The sequence below is a fragment of the Oncorhynchus gorbuscha genome, linkage group LG06, assembly GCF_021184085.1.
Source record: "Oncorhynchus gorbuscha isolate QuinsamMale2020 ecotype Even-year linkage group LG06, OgorEven_v1.0, whole genome shotgun sequence".
NCBI lineage: Eukaryota > Metazoa > Chordata > Actinopteri > Salmoniformes > Salmonidae > Oncorhynchus > Oncorhynchus gorbuscha.
In genome coordinates, this window is record NC_060178.1 from 93,335,205 (window position 1) to 93,360,121 (window position 24,917).

Here is a 24,917-nt window from a genome sequence, read left to right on the forward strand (position 1 = left end):
TGGAAACCCAAATTGGTCTACACGGACACGTTCAAGCCTGGTTTAGATCTTATCTGTCGGAAAAATATCAGTTTGTCTCTGTGAATGGCTTGTCCTCTGACAAATCAACTGTAAATTTCGGTGTTCCTCAAGTTTCCGTTTTAGGACCACTATTGTTTTCACTATATATTTTACCTCTTGGGGAGGTAATTCGAAAACATAATGTTAACTTTCACTGCTATGCGGATGACACACAGCTGTATATTTCAATGAAACATGGTGAAGCCCCAAAATTGCCCCCGCTAGAAGCCTGTGTTTCAGACATAAGGAAGTGGATGGCTGCAAACTTTCTACTTTTAAACTTGGACAAAACAGAGATGTTTGTTCTAGGTCCAAAGAAACAAAAAGAGATCTTCTGTTGAATCTGACAATTAATCTTAATGGTTGTACAGTCATCTCAAATAAAACTGTGAAGGACCTTGGCGTTACTCTGGATCCTGATCTCTTTTTTGACGAACATATCAAGACTGTTTCAAGGACAGTTTTTTTTGCATCTACGTAACATTGCAAAAATCAGAAACTGCAAAAATGATGCAGAAAAATGTATCCATGCTTGTGTTACTTCTAGGTTAGATTACTGCAATGGTCTACTTTCCGGCTCCCCAGATAAAGCACTAAATAAACTTCAGTTGGAGCTAAATACGGCTGCTAGAATCATGACTAGAACCCCAAAAATGTATCATATTACTCCAGTGCTAGCCTCCCTACACTGACTTCCTGTCAAGGCAAGGGCTGATTTCAAGGTTTTACACCTAACCTACAAAGCATTACATGGGCTTGCTCCTACCTATCTCTCTGATATGGTCCTGCCGTACATACCTACACGTACGCTACGGTCACAAGACGCAGGCCTAGAAACAGCTGGAGGCAGGGCTTTCTCCTATAGAGCTCCATTTTTATGGAATGGTCTGCCTACCCATGTGAGAGAAGCAAACTCGGTCTCAACATTTAAGTCTTTACTGAAGACTCATCTCTTCAGTGGGTCATATGATTGAGTGTAGTCTGGCCAAGGAGTGTGAAGGTGAACGGAAAGGCTCTGGAGCAACGAACCGTCCTTGCTGTCAATGCCTGGCCAGTTCCCCTCTTTCCACTGGGATTCTCTGCCTCTAACCCTATTACAGGGGCTGAGTCACTGGCTTACTGGTTCTCTTGCATGCCATCCCTAAGAGGGGTAAGTCACTTGAGTGGGTTGAGTCACTGATGTGATCTTCCTGTCTGCGTTGGCGCCCCCCTTGGGTTGTGCCGTGGCGGAGATCTTTGTGGGCTATACTCGGCCTTGTCTCAGGATGGTAAGTTGGTGGTTGAAGGTATCCCTCTAGTGGTGTGGGGTGATTTGGCAAAGTGGGTGGGGTTATATCCTTCCTGTTTGGCCCTGTCCAGGGGTATCATCGGATGGGGCCACAGTGTCTCCTGACCCCTCCTGTCTCAGCCTCCAATATTTATGCTGCAGTAGTTTATGGGTCGGGGGGATAGGGTCAGTTTGTTATATCTGGAGTACTTATCCTGTCTTGTCCGGTGTCCTGTGTGAATTTAAGTATGCTCTCTCTAATTCTCTCTTTCTCTCTTTCTTTCTCTCTCTCGGAGGACCTGAGCCCTAGGACCATGCCTCAGGACTGCCTGGCATGATGACTCCTTGCTGTCCCCAGTCCACCTGGCCATGCTGCTGCTCCAGTTTCAACTGTTCTGCCTGTGGCTATGGAATCCTGAGCTGTTCACCGGACGTGCTACCTGTCCCAGACTGTCCCTCATAGCCTGTTTCCTCTCTAAGTTTCATCTGTTGCCGTGCAACATTTTTTATTTTATGAGAGGAATGGGAGATTCGATATAGGCCGATATTCTTTTACATTTTCTGGGTCAAGGTTAGGCTTTTTCAACAGAGGCTTTATTACTGCCACTTTTAGTGAGTTTGGTACACATCCGGTGGGTAGGGAGCCGTTTATTATGTTCAACATAGGAGGGCCGCGCACAGGAAGCAGCTCTATCAGTAGTTTAGTTGGAATAGGGTCCGCGCACAGGAAGCAGCTCTATCAGTAGTTTAGTTGGAATAGGGTCCAGTATGCAGCTTGAAGGTTTAGAGGCCATGATTATTTTCATCATTGTGTCAAGAGATATAGTACTAAAACACTTGAGTGTCTCTCTTGATCGTAGATCCTGGCAGAGTTGTGCAGACTCAGGACAACTGAGCTTTGAAGAGGAGTCCGTAGTTTGCTTTCTAATAATCATGATATTTTCCTCAAAGTTCATGAATTTATTACTGCTGAAGTGATTGCCATCCTCTCTTGGGGAATGCTGCTTTTTAGTTAGCTTTGCGACAGTATCAAAAAGGAATTTCGGATTGTTCTTATTTTCCTCAATTAAGTTGAAAAAATAGGATGATTGAGCAGCAGTGAGGGCTCTTCGATACTGCACGGTACTCTTTCCAAGCTTGTCGGAAGACTTCTAGTTTGGTGTGGGGCCATTTCCGTTCCAATTTTCTGGAAGCTTGCTTCAGAGCTCGGGTATTTTCTGTATACCAGGGAGCTAGTTTCTTATGAGAAATGTTTTTAGTTTAGGGGTGCAACTGCATCTAGGGTATTGCGCAAGTTTAAATTGAGTTCCTCAGTTAGGTGGTTAACTGATTTTTGTCCTCTGACGTCCTTGGGTAGACAGAGGGAGACTGGAAGGACATCAAGGAATCTTTGTGTTGTCTTTGAATTTAAAGCACAACTTTTGATGTTACTTGGTTGGGGTCTGAGCAGATTATTTGTTGCAATTAAAATGGTGGTCCGATAGTCCAGGATTATGAGGAAAAACATTAAGATCCACAACATTTATTCCATGGGACAAAACTAGGTGCAGAGTATGACTGACAGTGATTAGGTCCTGAGACATGTTGGACAAAACCCACTGAGTCGATGATGGCTCCGAAAGCCTTTTGGAGTGGGTCTATGGACTTTTCCATGTTAATATTAAAGTCACCAAAAATTAGAATATTATCTGCTATGACTACAAGGTCCGATAGGAATTCAGGGAACTCAATGAGGAACAATGAGGAAATTATCTACATTTCCCTCCAGAAACCGTGAGAAAGTTGTCCGGCTGTGGGGACCGTGAGAGGAGATTTATACAAACTTACTATCTGTACTTACTGGTGGCACAGACCCTACACTGAAATTACCCTTCCCTAACAATTGTGTCTGAAGCTGGGCTTGTATATTATGAGTACAGTGACTGCAATTAGAAGGCATCATGTTAATTATACTACTTAGCTTTGGCTGTTGGAGGTCCTGACGAACCATGTCCAGATAAAGCGTCTGGAGTGAAAAAGTTGAATGAAAAAAAGTTGAGTGAGGGAAAAACTAAAAATATAAACGATAATTAAAACGTAAAAACCGTAAAGTTTTCAGGTAGCAAAGTAAGGTTGGCAACAAAACGTACAGCAACACGTAAACAAGTCTGCAAGTTGTGACCGGAAATGGCTTCATGAAATCTTCACAATATAGCACAAAGATCTCCGCCACAGCAACACCCAAGGGGGGCGCCAACCCATCAAGATTATGATCAGTGATTAGTTCATTGACTATAACTGCCTTGGAAATGAAGGGTCTAAAATTGAGTACCCCTATTCTGAGATATCAGAATCTCTTTCAATAATGACAGGAATGGAGGAGGTCTTTATTTTAGTGAGATTGCTAAGGCGAACACCACCTTGTTTAGTTTTGCCCAACCTAGATCGAGGCACAAACACGGTCTCAATGCGGATAGCTGAGCTGACTACACTGACTATGCTAGTGGCAGGCTCCACTGAGCTGGCAGGCTCGCTAACAGCCTGCACCCTATCTCGTTGTGGAGCTAGAGAAGTTAGAGCCCTGTCTATGTTCATAGATAAGATGAGAGCACCCCTCCAGCTAGGATGGAGTCCGTCACTCCTCAGCAGGCCAGGCTTGGACCTGTCTGTGGGTGAGTCCCAGAAAGAGGGCAAATTATCTACAAATGGTATCTTTTGGGGAGGGGCAGAAAACAGTTTTCAACCAGCGATTGAGTTGTGAGACTGCTGTAGAGCTCATCACTCCCCCTAACTGTGAGGGGGCCAGAGACAATTACTCCTTGTTGCACTTGGTGACCTCTGACTGTTTCATCCTATCATCGTTGGTGCTGATGTGGATAACAATATCCTTATACTCTCTACACTCACCATTTTTAGCCTTGTTATGTTTTGTAAGCTAGTTGGACAGAAAACTGAATATTGTCGCCCAATGTGTAATAGCGTAGCAAGAAACATAGCAACATAGGCTAACAAACATAAGTGTTATGCTAGCCTATTTCATTACATGTGTCACACCCTGACCTGAGTATTCTTTGTTTTCTTTATGGTTTTGGTTAGGTCAGGGTGTGACATGGGTGATGTATGCGTTTTTGTACTGTCTAGGGGTTTTGTAGGTTTATGGGGTTGTTTATCATCTAGGTGTTTATATATGTCTATGGTTGCCTAGATTGGTTCTCAATTAGAGGCAGGTGTTTATCATTGTCTCTGATTGGGAACCATATTTAGGCAGCCATCTTCTTTGGGTATTTCGTGGGTTATTGTCTATGTTATGTTGCATGTTAGCACAGTGTTTTGATAGCAGTCACGTTCGTCTTGTTAGTTTGTTTGTTTGGTTAGTGTACTTCGTGTTTTTCGTCTTTCATGAAAAAGATGTATTCACATCACGCTGTGCTTTGGTCTCAATATGACAACATGCATAATATTATACTCATAAAGAGATGACAAAGTGGCAAGACAAAGTATTTGAATCTTTTGGAATTACCTGGACTTCTGCATAAATTGGGTCATAAAACAGTAGTAGGCACAGTATGTTATACAGACAGAGTCAAGGTCAAAACCAAGCACACACAGCCACTAAGACAAAACAGAGAAAGGGAGCGGCCTGTGACTTTTACGTAACAATAGATCTCTCACCGAGAAATAAATACAAGCAGGTGCATTATTGGGAAGTGTTTCTCAGTGATAGGGGGAATTTAAATTAATGTCTGACTGGGATAATGAGTTGCAATGTTTAGAGGTCAATGTGAGTCAAAGGAAGATGATGTTTTGAATCAATATTACAATGTAAACCTATGGACTGTTATTGGCCTTGATCAAACAGCTCTCCAGCACTTCCCTTGCTGTTCACCTTTCCTGTCCTCAAACTCACCCTGCCCTGTACAGTACATACACCTTATCTACCTTCTCTCCCTTCATCCCCTTCTCTCTCCCCTCACCCTCTTTCCCTCTTCCTCCCCCACTCTCTCCAACACTCCTCCTCCTCTCTACCATGTATTTTCAACTTGACCTGGCTCTCCTTTGAGAGATCAGATCACCATTTAATGAAGCTCCTGGTAACTTGAACAAGTGCTTCTTGTTGAGGAAGTTACCTTTCAGTCAGTGATTTGAGCCCTGGGGCCCTCGAGGGGCCGGGAGAGTGGAATTCAATCAATGTCTTTGATTAATGTATTGAGCTGCAGAGAGAAGCAGAGGCCTCTATATGTCACTAGGAGAATGGAGTTGCTGACTCTTCATCCAACACGTCATCTGTTAAAAGGGAAAGATCCTCTCTATAGCCATGTTGTGAATCCAAGATGGTGTAGCAGTGCAGACGTGGTTTGTTGACCTCTCGTTTACTTTTTGTATTTTTCGTCTCTTTTGTATATATTCCAATTTATTTTTCAATCTTTTTTTCCATTTTAAGATTAAATATACCTTCCGGTAACCCGCCTCACTCAATGTGACACGGATCTACTATTTTTTTAGACCCTATAGCCTAAACTTTCATTAGAAGGTAGCCAGCTAATTAGCGAAGTTACTAGCCATTTATTATTGTTAGCCACTGCTAGCGGCCTTTACCCTCTGCTCAGGCACCAGCCGTTTTTTTAGCCTGGATAAAACTTGCCAGCCTCTGACTATCTCCACTACAACACCAGATTCCTGCCGTAAACCCTGGACCACTGATCATCACAGCTAGCTAGCTGCCACTGAGTGACCCAGCCCTGAAGCTATCCCTGAGCTAGGCGCATCTCCTGGCTAGCAAACGAAATGACCACAACTACAATACCTCTTTCGCCATCTGGCCCGGTCCCTTCGTCGACACGGCGCCCCGCCGTACCACCATGACTGGTCCGCAGACGTAATTCCATCAGCTGTGCCTCCAACCGGCCTTTGCTGGACGACGGAGCAGACGCTTCTACCTAACAAGGACTGCTAACTTTAAACGCAGTGTCTCCCGCTTGCTAGCGTAGTAACTACTGCCTAGCGGCTTCCATTTCTGTACACTGGACCCTATGATCACTTGGCTACAAAGCTGATGCCCGCTGGACTGTTCATTTAATCACGGTACTCCACTTTGTTTACCTTTGTTTATCTATCGGCCCTAGCCCCGAACTCAGGCCCTGTGTGTAGTTAATCGACCCTCTCTACCCATTCATCGCCATTTTACCTGTTGTTGTTGACTTAGCTGATTAGCTGTTGTTGTCTTACCCATTGTTGACTTAGCTAGCTCTCCTAATCAACATCCGTGATTGCTTTATGCCTCGCTTTAGGTCTCTCTCAAATGTCAATATGCCTTGTATACTGTTGTTTAGGATAATTATCATTGTTTTAGTTTACTGCGGCACCCCTAGTCCCACTGTACATGCCTTAGATACCTCCTTTGTCACCCCTGCCACACATGCGGTGACCTCACCCATTATAACCAGCATGTCCAGAGATGCAACCTCTCTTATCATCACTCAGTGCCTGGGCTTACCTCCACTGTACCCACACCCCACCATACCCCTGTCTACACATTATGCCCTGAATCTATTCTACCATGCCCAGAAATATTCTGCTTTTATTCTCTGTCCCCAACGCACTAGACGACCAGTTTTGCTTTAGCTGTACCCTCATCCTACTCCTCCTCTGTTCCTCGGGTGATGTAGAGGCTAACCCAGGCCCTGCGTGTCCCCAGGCACTCTCATTTGTTGACTTCTGTAATCGAAAAGCCTTGGTTTTTATGCATGTTAACATCAGAAGCCTCCTCCCTAAGTTTGTTTTACTCACTGCTTTAGCACACTCCGCCAATCCTTATGTCCATGCCTTGTCTGAATCCTGGCATAGGAAGGCCAGGAAAAATCTGAGATTTCCATACCCAACTACAACATTTTCCACCAAGATAGAACTGCCAAAGGGGGAGGAGTTGCAATCTACTGCAGAGACAGCTTGCAAAGTTCTGTCATACTTTCCAGGTCTATGCCCAAACAGTTAGAGCTTCTAATTTTAAGTCTCTCACTGTTGCCGCCTGTTATAGACCCCCCTCAGCTCCCAGCTGTGCCCTGGAAACCATATGTGAATTGATTGCACCCCAACTATCTTCAGAGTTTGTTCTGTTAGATGACCTAAACTGGGATATGCTTAACACCACAGCAGTCCTACAATCTAAGCTAGATTCCCTCAATCTCACACAAATTATCAAGGAAACCACCAGGTACAACCATAAATCCATAAACATGGGCACCCTCATTATATTATCCTGACCAACTTGCCCTCCAAATACACCTCTGCTGTTTTCAACCAGGATCTCAGCAATCACTGCCTCATTGCCTGCATCAGCTATGGGTCCTCGGTCAAACGACCACCCCTCATCACTGTAAAATGCTCCCTAAAACACTTCTGTGAGCAGGTCTTTCTAATCGACCTGGCCCAGGTATCCTGGAAGGATATTGACCTTATCCAGTCAGTTGAGGATGCCTGTTCGTTCTTTCAAAGTAATTTCTTCACCATCTTAAATAAGCATGCAGAACTAAGAACAGATATAGCCCCTGGTTCACTCCAGACCTGACTGCCCTTAACCAGCACAAAAACATCATGTGGCGGACTGCAATGGCATCGAATAGTCCCTTCGATAAGCAACTGTTCAGGGAAGTCAGGAACCAGCCAGGAAAGCAAAGGCTAGCTTTTTCAAACAGAAATGTGCATCCTGTGGCTCTAACCCCCCAAAAAGTTTTGGGACAGTGTAAAGTCCATGAAGATCAAGAGCACCTCCTCCCAGCTGCCCACTGCACTGAGGCTAGGCGACATGGTCACAAACCGATAAATCCATTATAATCAAAATTTCAATAAGCATTTCTCTACAGCTGGCCATGCTTTCCTGCTGGCTACCCTAACCCCGGCCAACAGCTCCGCACCCCTCGCAGCTACTTGCCCGAGCCTCCCCAACTTCTCCTTCACCCAAATCCACATCGCAGATGTTCTGAAAGAGCTGCAAAACCTGGACCCGTACAAATCAGCTGGGGCTAGACAATCTGGACCCTCTCTATCTAAAATTCCTTGTTGCAACCCCAATTACCAGTCTGTTCAACCTCTCATTTTGTCCGAGATCCTTAAAGATTGGAAAGCTGCCGTGGTCATCCCCCTCTTCAAAGGGGGTGGCACTCTAGACCCAAACTGTTACAGACCTATATCATCCTGCCCTGCCTTTCTAAAGTATTTGAAAGCCAAGTTAACTTCTTGGCGCACCCATCCCTTTAGCGGGATCATTTTTGTCAACATCCCCTGAATTGCAGTGCCAAATTCAAATTAAATTACTTAAAGTGCAATTTAGAAAAACACAGCTTAGGTTGTTGTTAATCCACCTGGCGTGTCAGATTTCAAAAAAGCTTTACAGCGAAAGCAAACCAAGCGTTTATGTAAGGCCATCTCTCTCAGCACACAAAACATTACAAACAGTTAGCAGCAAAGTAGATTGGTCATGAAAGTCAGAAAAGCAATAAAATTAATCGCTTACCTTTGATGATCTTCAGATGTTTGCACTCACGAGATGCCCAGTTACACAATAAATGTCCCTTTTGTTCCATAAAGATTATTTTTATATCCAAAATACCTTCATTAGGTTGGTGCGTTATGTTCAGAACTCCACAGGCTTGAGCGGTCACGGGGCAGACGAAAATTCTAAATAGTGTCCGTAAAGTTCGTAGAAACATGTCAAACGTTTTTTATAATCAATCCTCAGGTTGTTTTTACAATAAATAACAAATAATATTTTATCCGGACCGTAGCTTTTTCAATAGGAGAGAGAAAATGTCTGCTCCAAGCTGTTGGCACATGCAAAACTCTGCTGGCACCCAGCCATCCACTGACGAGTTGTGATCGTTCTCGCTCATTTTTCAGAATAAAAGGCTGAAACTATGTCTAAAGACTGTTCACACCATGTGGAAGCCACAGGGAAAGGAATCTGGTTGATATCCCTTTAAATGGAGGTAAGTCATACAAGGGAACAGGGAGGTTTCAAAATAAGAGGCACTTCCTAGTTGGATTTTCCTCAGGTTTTTGCCTGCAATATCAGTTCTGTTATACACAGACAATATTTTGACAGTTTTGGAAACTTTAGAGCGTTTTCTATCCTAATCTGACAATTACATGCATATTCTAGTTTATGGGCCTGAGAAATAGGTTTCATTTGGGTACATTTTTCATCCAAACATCAAAATAATGCCCCCTACACTCAACAGGTTAATAAAAAGATCACTGACCATTTCGAATCCCACCGTACCTTCTCTGCTTTGCAATCCAGTTTCTGAGCTGGTCACGGGTGCACCTCAGCCACGCTCAAGGTACAAAATGATATCATAACTGCCATCGATAAAAGAGAGTACTGTGCAGCAGTCTTCGACCTGGCCAAGGCTTTCGACTGTCAGTCACAGCATTAATATCGGCAGGCTCAATAGCCATGTTTTCTTAAATGACTGCCTTGCCTGGTTCACCAACTACTTTGCAGACAGAGTTCAGTGTGCAAAATCGGAGGGCCTGTTGTCTGGACCTCTGGCAGTCTATGGAGGTACCACAGGATTCAATTTTCTCTTTTCTCTGTATATATCAACGATGTCGCTCTTGCTGCAGGTGATTCCCTGATCCACCTCTACACAGTCAACAACATTCTGTATACATCTGGCCCTTCTTTGGACACTGTGTTAACTAATCTCCAAACAAGCTTCAATGCCATACAACACTCCTTCTGTGGCCTCCAACTGCTCTTAAATGCTAGTAAAACCAAATGCATGCTTCTCAATGGTTCGCTGCTTGCACCCGCCCGCCTGACTAGCATCCCTACTCGGTTCTGACCTAGAATACGTAGACAACTACAAATACCTAGGTGTCTGGCTAGACTGTAACTCTCCTTCCAGACTCAAAATCAAACCTAGAATTGGCTTTCTATTTCGCAACAAAGCCTCCTTCACTCACGCCGCCAAACTTACCCTAGTAAAATTGACTATCCTACTATCCTACCGATCCTCGGCTTCGGCCATGTCATCTACAAAATAGCTTCCAATACTCTACTCAGCAAATTGGATGCAGTCTATCAGAGTGCCATCCATTTTGTTACCAAAGCCCCTTATACCACCCACCATTGCGACCTGTATGCTCTAGTCGACTGGATCTTCGCTGGATCTTCGTTGCCAGACACACTGGCTCAAGGTCATCTATAAGTCTATGCTAGGCAAAGCTCCGCCTTCAGCTCACTGGTCACGATAACAACACCCACCCGTAGCACGTGCTCCAGCAAGTATATCTTACTGGTCATCCCCAAATCCAACACCTCCTTTGGCTGCCTTTCCTTACAGTTTTCTGTTGCCAGTGACTGGAACGAATTGCAAAAAAATACAAAATAAATAAATAAATAAATAAATCGCTGCAGCTGGAGGCTTACATTTCCCTGATTAACTTTAAACATCAGCTATCTGAGCAGCTAACCAATTGCTGCAGCTGTACATAGTCCATCTGTAAATAGCCCACCCAATCTACCTACCTCATCCCTATATTGTTTTTATTTACTTTGCTGCTCTTTTGCACACCTGTATCACTACTTACACACCATCATCTGCTCATCTATCACTCCAGTGTTAATCTGCTAAATTGTAATTACTTTGCTACTATGGCCTATTTATTGCCATACCTCCTCATGCCATTTTCACACACTGTTTATAGACAGGCATTTTTTTCTATTGTGTTATTGACTGTAGAATTGTTTATTCCATGTGTAACTCTGTTGTTTCTGTCGCACTGCTTTGCTTTATCTTGGCCAGGTCGCAGTTGTAAATCAGAACTTGTTCTTAACTAGCTTACCTGGTTAAATAAAGGTTAAATTAAAGAAATGTTATAATGTATAACGTGTTCATAATGCATATCATGAATTACATACTTGACATTCATAGGATCAAATGGTATGGTGTATAGGTTCATTCCTCTGTGTGACTTAAATGGAATTCATTAAGTGGAGTTAATATTGCACTGGTTTTTGTAATATGGACATGCTTTAAAGTCAGTGTTCATCAGGCATATGTTTCATTGACTTCCTCCCTCGTTTTTTATTCCACGCATTTCAATTACTGCTGAAGGGCTCTGATTAATGGTTCATGTTGTCTCTATACAAGGTTAATAACGCCAACACTAATGTAAACATATATCTATCTATATCAGTGTATTATGTCTGTATGTACGTGGGTGTGTGTGACCAAGGTCAGCATGAACATTAGACCAGTTGGTAATTACTACAGGGTAATGGGGTCCACTGATTAGCCTGTTAATTGGTTGAATTACTCGACAGTTGTCTTGGCATTCCTCTGTTGTGAGAATTCTATAGATGGTAGTGGTAGGAGCAGCACATTGAAAGGATCAACACAGGAGATGAGAAGCGGGTACAGGGAGGGACGGTTTAATAGCTGACGGACATGAAACGGAACAAGAACAGCGTCTGGACAGGAACACAACAATTAATGCGGACACAGGGAACACCACCGAGGAACAGACAGATGTACTGTCACGCCCTGGTCAAAGTATTTTCTGTTTATCTTTATGTATTGGGTCAGGCCAGGGTGTGGCATGGGGTTTTTGTATTGTGGTGTTTTTTGTCTTGGGGTTTTGGTGTGTATATATTGGGATTGTAGCTAGTGGGGTGATCTTGCAAAGTCTATGGCTGTCTGGAGTGGTTCTCAATCAGAGGCAGGTGTTTATCGTTGTCTCTGATTGGGAACCATATTTAGGCCATATTCTTTGAGTTTGTCGTGGGTGATTGTCCTTAGTGTCCTTGTACTGTCTAGTGTTAGTTTGCACCAGTTTAGGCTGTTTCCATTTTAAAAGTCAATTTCTTTCTTTGATTTAGATGCACTATTGTAAAGTGACTGTTCCACTGGATGTCATAAGGTGAATGCACCAATTTGTAAGTCGCTCTGGATAAGAGCGTCTGCTAAATGACTTAAATGTAAATGACGTAAATGTTTCATACAGACTGTACTCCGACCGCAAGGCGTGAACTCAAATGTTTATCATTTGAAGCAAATATAGAATATTAACACATGAATCATTTATGTCACGCCTCACGGTTGGGTCCTTTCTTACATTATGGTCTTGCCTGTCGTGGCCTGTGTGAGGTCAACAATGGAAATGGGTTGAGGAGAGAAGAGAGCCTCCCTCCCTTTAATGGTCAAACTTCCTCAGCATATAAATCATGCATTTTACCCAAACTGTCTCTCTCTGCGAGTTTGAATAACATCCTGAGATGTCTATATTTCATATTCAAATCATATTCCATTTTTAATTTGTGTGATATATGTTAGTATAATTTTAAAATGTGTTATTTAGCAGATGCTTTTATCCAGAGCAATTACTGTTAAGTGTCTTGCTCAAGGGCACATTAACTGATTTTTCACCTAGTCGGTTCAGGGATTCAAACCAGCGACCTTTGGATTACTCGCCCAACGCTCTTAACCACTAGGATACCTTATGCAATAACACCTACAGTATATACCATTTGTTCTAGTTTGACCTATAACCCCATATCTTCTTTTAAAGGGCTGTATCTTTTGTAAGTGGAGATGCTTATTCTACAGGTAAATGTAACATGTAACTATAGAGCTGATGCTGCAGCTAATGAGCCAGAAGGGTATTTAAAAAGCATTTTTCTCACTTCCACTGTTTTAGCGTCTCTTTCTAACACCTCTGCTCCCTTTTCAGTTTCTACCCTGGGGTAGTTGTCACTGAGCGTCTACTCTACAGAGGCAAACCGATAATGTGTCTCACAAAACTAAACTCTCCCCATCCTAAACTACAAGCGCTACAGAGAGTCCACTTGCCACTTACCTGTTGAAGCCTTTCCAATAAATGATGCACAGCAGCTTTCCCAGAACAGAGGCAGAGGTATAAAACAACACCATTTGAGGGGCTGCAGTTGTCAGCTGATTACCCACAAGTCCTGGGTTTTAAATGAATTAATTAAAGGAATGGATTGGATGGGCGTGGACACACCTGGGTTCCTCTGACAGTAATGAATGACTGATTGGAGGTTTGTTATGGAAACTGGGAGACTGCAGCCTCTGAGGAGGTGACTGACTGACGCACTGCAACAGAAATAACTATCCCTAGTCATGTTTAAAATGCATCTGGAGCACTGTTCTCATGCAGGGTTATGAGGTATAATAAGACCCTTTGGAAGAAAGAAATCACCTTTACTGCTCTTTAAAGTGAAAGTATATTTAGACCCTGGCTGTGAAACACTCTCAGGTTATTATTGTGCCTATTTTTTAAGTACCGGTAAGTACAAAAGATGACATTTGTTGAGCAAGTTTAGCCCATTCAATGGAATAGAATAAAAATACAATATTTTCCATCTTGCTTTAAGATAACCAGAGTTGACAGTGTGAGATAACGTAGTGTTTCCCAATCCTGGTCCTGGGGACCCCACATTTTTGTTTTGGCCCTAGCATTACACATCCAATTCAAATACTCAACTCATCATCAAGCCTTAGATTATTTGAATCAGGTGTGGAGTGCTAGGGCAAAAAAACAAAAATGTGATGATCCCCTTGTGGTCCCCAGGACTAGGATTAAGAAACACTGCTCTAGCAAACACATGATAAACTCAACTCTTTATCTCAAAGCCGGTTCCACTGCATTTTTTTCATTGGACTCCTCTAATCAGGGACTGATTTAGATCTGGGACACCAGGTGTGTGCAATTAACTAGCAGGTAAAACAGAAAACCAGCAGCTTCTGGGCATTGTAGCGTAAATCTTTAAGATTTCCTTCCGGAGACACCTGAAACCCCACCTCTTTAAGGAATACCTAGGATAGGATAAGTATTCCCCCCCCCCCTTTAAGATTTAGATGCACTATTGTAAAGTGACTGGTCCACTGAATGTCATAAGGTGAATGCACCAATTTGTAAGTCGCTCTGGATAAGAGCGTCTGCTAAATGACTTAAATGTTAAATGTAAATGTTGACTCACCCATGCGTCAAACTAAATAACATAATAAAACAATCCCCATCAAAATCTGCCAGTTTAAGCTAGAGATATGCAGTGCATTCGAAAAGTATTCAGAACCCTTGACTTTTTCTACACTTTGTTACATTACAGCCTTGTTTCAAAATGTATTAAATCGTTTTTCACCCTCATCAATCTACACACATTAGCCCATAATGATAAAGAAAAAAGTGTTTTATTTAAATTTTTTAAAATAAAAATAAAAACTGAAATATACATTTCCATAAGTATTCAGACCCTTTACTCAATACTTTGCTGAAGCACCTTTGGTAGCGATTACAGCCTCGATTCACATGTATCTGGGGAGTTTCTCCCATTCTTCTCTGCACATCCTCTCAAGCACTTTTACAGATGCACAATCGAGAGCATCCTGTCGGGCTGTATCACCACCTGGTATGGCAACTGCTCCGCCCAAAAGGCGGAGAGGTGGTGCGGTCTGCACAACGCATCACCGGGGGCAAACTACCTTGCCCCCAGGACACCTACACCACCCGATGTCACAGGAAGGCCAAAAAGGCCAAAAAGATCATCAAGGACAATAACTACCCGAGCCACTGCCTGTTCACCCCGCTATCATCCAGAAGGCGAGGTCAGTACAGGTGCATCAAAGCTGGGACCGAGAGACTGAAAAACAGCTTCTATCTCAAGGCCATCAGCCTGTTAAACAGCCATCACTAATATTGAGTGGCTGCTGCCAACATACTGACTCAAATCTATAGCCACTTTAATAATTAATAATTGGATGTAATAAATGTATCACTAGTCACTTTAAACAATGACATTTTCTACTGCATCTTGCCTATGCCGCACGGCCATCGCTCATTCATATATTAATATGTACATATTATTATTCATCCCTTTACACTTGTGTGTATAAGGTATTTGCTGTGAAATTGTTAGATATTACTGTACTGTCGGAACTAGAAGCACAAGCATTTCGCTACCCTCGCATTAACATCTGCTAACCATGTATGTGACCAATAACATTTGATTTGATTTGAGCTCTGTCAGGTTGGATAGGGAGCGTTGCTGCACAGTGTCACGAATATTACCGAAGGTGACTCCCCTTCTTGTTCGGGTGGCGCTCGGCGGTCGTCGTCGCCGGTCTACTAGCTATCGCCGATCCGTTGTTCTGTGTTCGTCTGTTTTGTTGTTTGAGTGTATTTTGTTGGCATTTGGGTTTCACGCTGTCCGTTTATATTCCTGTTCATTTGTGTTTCCACTTTTGTACATGTTATGTTTCCGGGACATTAAAGCGTGTTGTTTTTCCCACATCTTTTGCTCTCTGCACCTGACTCCACACCTCTTCACTCATTTACCGTAACAGAAGCCCGCACCACGATATGGAGTCAGCAGGAGCAGCGACCATTCCTCTTCCCACTATGGAGGAGAGAGTCCATCATCACACGTCCATCCTCCATCGCCTAGGATCAGCGATGGATCAGATGATGGAAAGGATGGATCGTTGGGAGAGGAATGGTTTCCCTACTACCCCACCGACCCTCCCACCAGCAACTCTACCATCTCCCCCATCTGGATCCGGTTCCAGCGCTCTGCACATGACGCCTCCGAGGAAATACGATGGAGCAGCGACGGGGTGCCAGGGATTCCTGCTGCAATTAGACCTCTACCTGGCCACCGTTCGGCCGGCCCCCTCGGAGGAGGAGAGAGTAGGGGTCCTCATCACCTGCCTGACCGGTAGAGCCCTGGAGTGGGCTAATGCGGTCTGGAACGGGCCCGACTCGGCGAAGGACAACTACCCGGAGTTCATCCGCCGTTTCAGGGCCGTGTTCGATCACCCTCCAGAGGGTCGAGCGGCGGGTGAGAGATTGTTCCATCTTAGACAGGGGACGAGGAGCGCGCAGGACTTCGCGCCGGAGTTCCGGACCTTGGCTGCGGGAGCAGGGTGGAACGACAGGGCCCTGATAGACCATTACAGGTGTAGCCTGAGAGAGGACGTCCATAGGGAGCTGGCCTGTCGGGATACTACACTTGGCCTGGATGGACTGATAGACCTGTCGATCCGGTTGGACCATCTGCTAGCTGCTCGTGGATGTTCTGAAAGGGTCCTGTCAGTTCTACCTCCTGATCCTCCTGCCCCTATCCCGATGGAGCTAGGAGGTACCTCGTCAAGGGAGATCGGAGGAGGAAACTCCTCCTGTACCAGTTGTGGCCGGAGAGGGCACACGTCTGGTCGGTGCTGGAGGAATTCATCTGGGAATCATGAGGGCAGGCAGAACACTCATCGGTCACCCCAGGTGAGTAAGCACCACACTCTCCCAGAGAGTTCCTATTCATTTGTTTCCTTAATTATTCTCCTTCTCTCCAGCATAAGGCACTGGTAGATTCAGGCGCAGCTGGAAACTTTATAGATCGCGGACTCGCTCAGAGGTTGAGGATTCCGTTAGTAAAAGTAGACCCCCCTTTTAACATGCACTCTTTAGATAGTCGACCATTAGGGTCAGGGCTGGTGAAGAGAGCCACAATTTCGTTGGAGATGATTACGCAGGGGAATCACAAGGAGCGAATTAGTTTGTTCCTTATCGATTCACCTGCATTTCCAGTTGTTCTGGGGATTCCCTGGCTAGCTATTCATAATCCTATGATTTCGTGGAAACAGGGAACTCTACAGGGGTGGTCTGATGAGTGTTCAGGCAGGTGTGTAGGGGTTTCCATCGGTGCTACAACGGTGGAGAGTCCAGACCAGGTTTCCACCGTGCGCATTCCTGCTGAGTATGATGATTTGGCTATCGTTTTCAGTAAAAAGAAAGCGACCCAATTACCACCCCATAGGCAGGGGGATTGTGTGATAAATCTCCAGGTTAACGTTGCACTCCCCAGGAGTCATGTGTATCCTTTGTCCCAGGAGGAGAAGGTGGCTATGGAAACTTATATCACCGAGGCTCTGGGACAGGGGTACATTCAGCCCTCCATGTCACCTGTCTCTTCGAGTTTCTTTTTTGTGAAGAAAAAAGATGGTGGTTTGCGTCCGTGTATTGATTATAGAGGTCTAAATTCCATCACAGTGGGTTTTAGTTACCCTCTACCTCTCATTGCTACGGTAGTGGAATCATTTCACGGAGCGCAGTTCTTCACTAAACTGGATCTCAGGAGTGCTTATAATTTGGTGCGTATTCGGGAGGGAGATGAGTGGAAAACTGCATTTAGCACTACGTCGGGCCATTATGAGTACCTCGTCATGCCATACGGTTTAAAGAATGCTCCAGCTATATTTCAATCCTTCGTGGATGAAATACTCAGAGACCTGCACGGACAGGGTGTAGTGGTGTATATTGACGATATTTTGATCTACTCCGCTACACGCACTGCGCATGTATCTCTTGTGCGCAAGGTTCTTAGACGACTGCTTGAGCATGACCTGTATGTGAAGGCGGAGAAATGTGAGTTTTCCAAACAATCAGTTTCCTTCCTGGGTTATCGCATTTCCAGCTCTGGTTTGGTAATGGAGGGTGACCGCGTTAAGGCCGTGCGTAATTGGCCGACTCCGACCACGGTAAAGGAGGTGCAGCGGTTCTTGGGATTTGCCAATTACTACCGGAGGTTTATCCGGGGTTTTGGTCAGGTAGCTGCCCCTATTACCTCACTGCTGAAGGGGGGGCCGGTGTGTTTACAGTGGTCAGCAGAGGCGAACGGAGCTTTTCATAAGTTGAAGGCGATGTTTACTAAGGCGCCGGTGTTGGCACATCCGGACCCTTCTTTGGCGTTTATAGTAGAGGTGGACGCATCCGAGGCTGGGGTTGGAGCGGTGCTCTCACAGCGTTCTGGTGTGCCACCGAAGCTCCGCCCCTGTGCCTTTTTTCTAAGAAACTCGGGCCAGCGGAGCGGAATTATGATGTGGGGGATAGGGAGTTGTTGGCTATGGTTAAGGCCCTGAAGGTGTGGAGACACTGGCTTGAGGGGCCTAAGCACCCTTTCCTTATCTGGACTGACCATCATAACCTGGAGTATATCCGATCAGCTAGGAGACAATCCTCGTCAGGCAAGGTGGGCCATGTTTTTCATCAGATTTCGTTTCACTATCTCGTATAGACCAGGTTCCCTCAACACTAAGGCTGACGCGCTGTCAAGACTCTATGACACTGAGGACAGGTCCATCGATCCTACTCCCATCATTCCGGCAGCTAAGCTGGTGGCACCGGTAGTATGGGATGTGGACACGGACATCGAGCGGGCGCTAAGGGGGGAACCTGCGCCTCCACAGTGTCGGGAGGGTCGTAGGTACGTGCCGCTGGCTGTCCGTGATCAATTGATTCGATGGGCTCATTGTCTACCCTCGTCGGGTCACCCAGGTATTTATAGGACAGTGAGAGGTCTTGAGAGGAAGTACTGCTGGCCCACTTTAAGGAGGGATGTGCGATTCTATGTTTCCTCCTGTTCGGTGTGCGCCCAGAGTAAGGCTACTAGACACCTGCCAAGAGGTAAATTACAACCTCTTCCCGTTCCACAACGGCCGTGGACCCATCTTTCGGTGGATTTTCTTACTGACCTCCCCCCCTCTCAGGGTAACACTACTATCCTGGTCGTTGTGGATCGGTTCTCTAAGTCCTGCCGTCTTATCCCATTGCCCGGTCGCCCTACGGCCCTACAGACTGCGGAAGCTCTTTTCACCCATGTCTTCCGGCACTACGGGGTGCCCGAGGATATAGTTTCTGATCGGGGCCCCCAATTTATCTCCCGTGTTTGGAGGGCATTTATGGAACGTCTGGGGGTCTCGGTCAGCCTTACCTCAGGGTATCACCCGGAGAGTAATGGTCAGGTGGAGAGAGTTAACCAGGAGGTGGGTAGGTTTCTGCGGTCGTATTGCCAGGACCGGCCAGGGGAGTGGGCGAGATATATTCCCTGGGCAGAAATAGCCCATAATTCACTAAGCCACTCCTCTACCAACATGTCACCATTTGAGTGCGTGTTGGGGTACCAGCCGGTCCAGGCACCGTGGCATCAGAGCCAGACTGAGGCTCCTGCGGTGGAGGAGTGGGTACAGCGCTCTAAGGAGACCTGGAGGGCAGTCCAAGAGTCATTACGCCAAGCGAGTATAAGGCAGAAGAAGAGCGCTGACCGTCACCGCAGTGAGGCCCCCGTGTTTGTACCTGGGGACAGGGTCTGGCTCTCGACCCGAAATCTGCCTCTCCGCTTGCCCTGCCTGAAGCTGGGTCCGCAGTGTATAGGGCCATTTAAAGTCCTGAGGAGAATAAATTAGGTTTGCTATCGATTATTACTTCCTTCGTATTATCGTATTAACCCCTCATTTCATGTGTCTCTTCTCTCTTCTTCTTCTTTCTTACAAGAAAATGAGGTACCGGAGGTTCCTCCGCCCCCTCTGGACATCGAGGGGTCCCCGGCGTACAAGATATGAGCTTTTCTGGACTCGAGACGCCGGGTGAGAGGCTTGCAGTACCTCGTTGACTGGGAGGGGTACGGTCCGGAGGAGAGGTGCTGGGTTCAGGTGACGGATATTCTAGACCCATCTATGTTGAGTGAATTCCATCGCCTCCGTCTGGATCGCCCAGCGCCTCGGCCTCCGGGTCGTCCCCGAGGCCAGCGTCAGCGCGCTGTGGGAGCTGCGCGTCAGGAGGGGGGTACTGTCACGAATATTACCGAAGGTGACTCCCCTTCTTGTTCGGGTGGCGCTCGGCGGTCGTCGTCGCCGGTCTACTAGCTATCGCCGATCCGTTGTTCTGTGTTCGTCTGTTTTGTTGTTTGAGTGTATTTTGTTGGCATTTGGGTTTCACGCTGTCCGTTTATATTCCTGTTCATTTGTGTTTCCACTTTTGTACATGTTATGTTTCCGGGACATTAAAGCGTGTTGTTTTTCCCACATCTTTTGCTCTCTGCGCCTGACTCCACACCTCTTCACTCATTTACCATAACACACAGCTATTTTCAAGTCTCTCCAGAGATGTTCGATCGGGTTCAAGTATGGGCTCTGACTGGGCCACTCATGGACGTTCAGAGACATTGTCTTGGCTGTGTGCTTAGGGTTGTTGTCCTGTTGGAAGGTAAACATTCGCCCCAGTCTGAGGTTCTGAGCGCTCTGGAGCAAGTTTTCATCAAGGACCTCCCTGTACTTTGCTCTGTTCATCTTTCCCTCGATCCTGACTAGTCTCCCAATCCCTGCCATTGAAAACATCCCCACAGCATGATGCTGCCACCACCATGCTTTACAATAGGGATGGTGCCAGGTTTCCTCCAGACGTGACGCTTGGCACTTCAAATCAAAACAAATTGTATTTGTCACATGCGCCGAATACAACAGGTGTAGTAGACCTTACCGTGAAATGCTTACTTACAAGCCCTTAACCAGCACTGCAGTTCAAGAAATAGAGTTAAGAAAATATTTACAAAATAAACTAAATTAGAAAATGTAATAAAAAGTAACACAATAAAATAACAATAGCGAGGCTATATGCAGTGAGTACCGGTACCGAGTCAATATGTGGGGGTACTGGTTAGTTGAGGTCATTTGTACACTTATGTAGAGGTAAAGTGCCTATGCATAGATAATAAACAGAGAGTAGCAGCAGTATAAAAACAATGGGGAGGGCGTGTCAATGTAAATAGTCTGGGTGGCCATTTGAATAATTGTTCAACAGTTTTATGGCTTGGGGACAGAAGCTGTTAAGGATCCTTTTGGACCTGCATCGGTACCGCTTGCCGTGCGTTAGCAGGGAGAACAGTCTATGACTTGGGTGACTGGAGTCTTTGACAATTTTTTGTGCCTTCCTCTGACACCGAAATAGTAAAGGCCTGGGCAATTATTTTCCAATGAGGGCCACATTAAAATATATTTTTGCCATCGTGGGCCAATCATATTACAGGATTATACATCATGTGTATGACTTTGTAGACAAATATATCTATATCTACTGTAAATCACGTCCAGATATGCTACTTATTTTGCACCGAAATAAACCACATCCATGGTAGGTATTTTCATTATTAAACACTCAAAGGGAAAAGTACACTGTGCATTCAGCACCATGGAGAGAACTTGTTAACAGTCATGCACAAAAACACAAGAATGAAAGAGAGCTCAACATTAAATGTAAATTACTCAATCAGTGTGAGGAGTGAAGTCTCTCATGGGCATTGACTAGAGCAGTGAAGTCAGGAATAGTTTTATGACCTCGCTATGCGCAGGATTGCTGAGAAGTGAGAATCAGTAAGAGGTGATCTGTGCCTTGACTTATTATATTTCATCACTGAAAATGTCTGTTCACATACGTAGGTTGACCCAAACAGTACAGACATCTTCTGAGCATGGACAGTTTTGTTCATCGAGAGTTGCATAGAACCTCCTCAGTGACATTGTTTTGAATAATTCTCCAATCAATGCATCAGACTGAAGATCGATAAACTCAAGTTGCTGGTCAGTGGGAACCAAATTAGATGATGAGGAAACCATCATCATGTCATTTTCCAACACTTTGAAATCATCAAAACGATTTAAAAAACTCACCGTTCAAAGCACGCAGCAGCAATGTCTACTTCTCCCGCTGTTCATCTGATAGGGAACAGACGAGTAGTGTCGGAAGGTGGGTGAGATTGTTGGCTTCTACTTGGCGGGTCAGGAGGAATAATTTTCCCTTGAAGGCTTTGACAAGGATGTACATCTGATGTGAAAAAAGACCCTTCCCTTGAAGTTTGGAATTCAGTTTATTCATGAGAGCCATGATGTCCACAGTGAAGGCAAAATCAGCCAACCATTCTTTATCTTGCAGTTTAGGGAAATCCACATATTTTCCTTTCATTTGCAAAAACTCAGCAATCTCCAACTTCAGGTCCTACTCCCTTTTAAGCACTTTCCCCAAACTCAGCCATCTCACATTTGTGTGGTAGGGAAGATCTGCATGACTCTGTCTCTTCCAACAGTTGTCAAGTTTGGGCACCCATCATTGGTCACACTGGTTAACTTTTCAAAACTCAATCTCAGCTTTGCCACACACTTATTAAACTCCTCCATTAAATCTTTCCCTGTGGTTGAGCTCTTCATTAACTGCACAGAAGCAAGCTCCTCTGTAATTTCAAAGTCTGGGGTTACGCCTCGTAAGAATATCAACAACTGCGCCGTGTCACGTGCATCACTGCTCTCCTCCAGGGCCAAGGAGAAATAGGTGAAATCCTTTACCTTATTGTTCCAGATTCTCTGCGATGTCCTCATCATGTTATTCTCTGCGATGTCCTCATCGTGTTATTCTCTGCGATGTCCTCATCGTGTTAGTCTCTGCGATGTCCTCATCGTGTTATTCTCTGCGATGTCCTCATCGTGTTATTCTCTGCGATGTCCTCATCGTGTTATTCTCTGCTGTTACGAATCCCCTTTGGCCCGACAGTCTAGGGGGGATGGTAATAAGACCCGTAACATAACTCATGCAATTTATAATAGTGACAAATTAAAAGTGAGAACGAAATAACCACGACAACTGAAATCTACCGTCAAACGCAGGGTTTATTGTAAAACACACGATAATGGGGGGAGCAGGAAAAGGGGCTAAGCTGGACCCAAAGAAAGAAACAATAAGTATTCAAAAACACCCCTATGCTAGGCTAGCCTACTTTAACAACAGCTAACCAACTAACCAAAAATAGAGTGGGTGGTCCGCCCAGTTCTAACTAGTGTATTTAACAAAGTCTACCTACGGGTAGTGTATGCCCATGGGTGACTTGTCTTGGTTTCCCCTTTTCCCACAGGCAAACAAACACCATAACCAAAAACAATACTCACAGGTGAGGACAAAGTGCTATGGAGGTGCTCAAACAAAAGAGAGGTTAATACACAAAGAGAGAGTGAACCACAGAGACCTACAGACATGGCATTTACAGAGAGATTGACCTCTAGAGCAAACAACTGACAGGGTTTTTAAACCAAGGGAAAGGAACTGTGATTGGGTAGAAAACAGGAGAAGGTGTGTCTTCTGATTGATGTTTGGATTGGTGACTGATTGGGGAGTGATGATTTTCACCTGTGAGGGGAGAAGGAGAGAAAAGAACATAGGATACACACACACACAGGATACACACACAGGATACTGGTATCCGTAACATCTGCGATGTCCTCATCACGACGTGTTATTCTCTGCGATGTCCTCATCACGACGTGTTATTCTCTGCGATGTCCTCATCACGCCGTGTTATTCTCTGCGATGTCCTCATCACGACGTGTTATTCTCTGCGATGTCCTCATCACGACGTGTTATTCTCTGCAATGTCCTCATCACGATGTGTTATTCTCTGCGATGTCCTCATCACGACGTGTTATTCTCTGCGATGTCCTCATCACGCCGTGTTATTCTCTGCGATGTCCTCATCACGACGTGTTATTTTCTGCGATGTCCTCATCACGACGTGTTATTCTCTGCGATGTCCTCATCACGACTTGTTATTCTCTGCGATGTCCTCATCACGACGTGTTATTCTCTGCGATGTCCTCATCACGACGTGTTATTCTCTGCGATGTCCTCATCACGACGTGTTATTCTCTGCGATGTCCTCATCACGACTTGTTATTCTCTGCGATGTCCTCATCACGACGTGTTATTCTCTGCGATGTCCTCATCACGACGTGTTATTCTCTGCGATGTCCTCATCACGACGTGTTATTCTCTGTGATGTCCTCATCACGACTGTCATGTTTTGTCTTATATTGTCTTGTCATTTTGCTTTTCCTTCTGTTCGTTTTCCCCCTGCTGGTCTTTTTAGGTTCGTTCCCCTTTTTCTCTCTCCCTTCCTCTCTCTCTTCTCTCTATCGTTCCGTTCCTGCTCCCAGCTGTTCCTATTCCCCTAATCAATCATTTAGTCTTCCCACACCTGTTCCCTATCTTTTCCCCTGATTAGAGTCCCTATTTCTCCCCTTGTTTTCCGTGTCTGTCCTGTCGGATCCTTGTATATTGTTCACCGTGCTGTGTCTTTGTATCGCCCTGTCGTGTCGTGTTTCCCTCAGATGCTGCGTGGTGAGCAGGTGTCTGAGTCTGCTACGGTCAAGTGCCTTCCCGAGGCAACCTGCAGTTTATTATCGAGTCTCCAGTCAGTTCTCGTGATTACGAGTGAAATTATTTTTATGCTTTATTTACCGCTCCGATTTGTCTAGGAGTATTGCTATTTCCTTAAACTGGATTAAAGACTCTGTTTTCGCCAAGTCGCTTTTGGGTCCTCATTCACCTGCATAACAGAAGGATCCGACCAAAGAATGGACCCAGCGACTACAGACGCTCGTAACACTGCCGTCGAGATCCAAGGAGCCATGCTCGGCAGACACGAGCAGGAATTGTCTGCTGCTCGTCAGGCCATGGAGAACCTGGCCGCTCAGGTTTCCGACCTCTCTGGACAGTTCCAGAGTCTTCGTCTCGTGCCACCTGTTACTTCCTGGTCTGCCGAGCCTCCGGAACCTAGGGTTAATAACCCACCTTGCTACTCCGGGCAGCCCAAGGAGTGCCGCTCCCTTCTCACCCAGTATGATATTGTGTTCTCTCTCCAACCCAGCACATACTCTAGAGAGAGAGCTCGGGTTGCTTACGTCATTTCACTCCTTACTGGCCGGGCTCGAGAGTGGGGCAC